The sequence below is a fragment of the Macrotis lagotis genome, chromosome X (genome assembly GCF_037893015.1).
Source record: "Macrotis lagotis isolate mMagLag1 chromosome X, bilby.v1.9.chrom.fasta, whole genome shotgun sequence".
In the NCBI taxonomy this organism is placed as follows: Eukaryota; Metazoa; Chordata; class Mammalia; order Peramelemorphia; family Peramelidae; genus Macrotis; species Macrotis lagotis.
Genome location: NC_133666.1, coordinates 635,841,890 through 635,843,398, shown reverse-complemented (window position 1 = coordinate 635,843,398; position 1,509 = coordinate 635,841,890).

Sequence of the window (1,509 nt, the reverse complement as noted above, 5' to 3'; positions counted from 1 at the left end):
TCTATGATGTTGCAAGTTTCCAACTGATAAGAATTTTTAATAATGTAAGTTTCCTTAATTTTCCAATAAAATGTCTATTAAAATAATTTGCAATTTGCATTTTCTTTTCAAAATTTCAGTAGTTTATGCTTCGGTATTTTATTTTATGGCCTGTAAAAGCCATATACTCATTTAATTTGATCGTTTGTAATCTGAGCACCTTCCATTACATGTGCAAGCACTTAATTTATTCCTATATCTTTCTTATGTTCATGTTTATTTCTATCTTCATTAATTCTTTCCCTAATTTACTATAGTCTTATTTATACAATTTGGACTTATTTTCACTAACCATTTAATTTCAACACAAGTTTTACTGTATTTTAATTTATCTAAACAATTGATTTAAACTGTAGTAGTATCATCAAATTTCACTTGCTGTCAGTTGCTTTCTGATTTCAAAACAAGTTTTGTTTTTCTGAGAGCACTTTGGGAATCACTTTCAATCTGGGATCCCTAATCAGGATTTGCTTGGTGCCCTTAGTAACCAACATAAGCGTAAATGAACTCTAATTTTATCCACTTTTATTCTTTTCTGAAGATAGTCTAAAATTTCCTTATTCTATATTCTAGTAATAAAAATTCCTTCCTGCAATAAACATCCCAAATTTAAGTATAATTTTAAGCATACATTTATTCTACACTAAAAATAAAACTAATTTCATAGATACGCCAAAACTTCAAACTCAGAGATTTTCTAACTGAAATTTCTTCACTTTGTACATGTGTTGCCTTTTTAAATTTTGAGATGTGAAATTATTTAAGATCTCAAGAGTTTTATTCTAAATTCACCTATGCCGTTCCCCAAATTTTCTTCTTTTAACACATCCCTAAATTCCTATTTTATTGAATATCTCCTGAATATAGTTCATGGTTAATAAGACAGCTCTTAAAAAAGCAAACTTCTGCTTTAAGTCAATCCATAGCATTTTATAGCTCCCTTTTGAGAAATAACTGATCTGTGGATTTAGCTGTTGCTATTGTTGTTCTCATTAAACTCTACAGAATTTGCATGTACTCTAAAAATTCATTAAAATACTTTAAAAGACACCAGATTATAATTTAGAAATGAAAGAAATTTGATAAATACATTTTCACAAATTTATTTTCCAATCACTTTTTAATCTTAGTTTTCAGTTAATTTCTTTATAAGTCTTTCATCTCAGCAATCTCCAACACAGCCAATGTTGGAAATGGGGGGGGGGGGTGGAGAAAGAGAAAAACTGAGAATGATGAGGAATTTACCAATATCAATAGTTCATTTGTTCTAAGATGATTTTGGAAGATTATTCAAAAAGTTCTGCAACTTTCTGAATAATAAAAATTTCATTAATTGACTAAAACAATTCCCTAATCTCTTTAAAGCCTTTTTATGAAAGTTAATTTTTTGGGCAGCCTGTTTCCTTTGGTTGATCACATCAAAAGAAAAGGCATGGGTAAAACACCTGTCAATTATGTTAGCACAAAGAC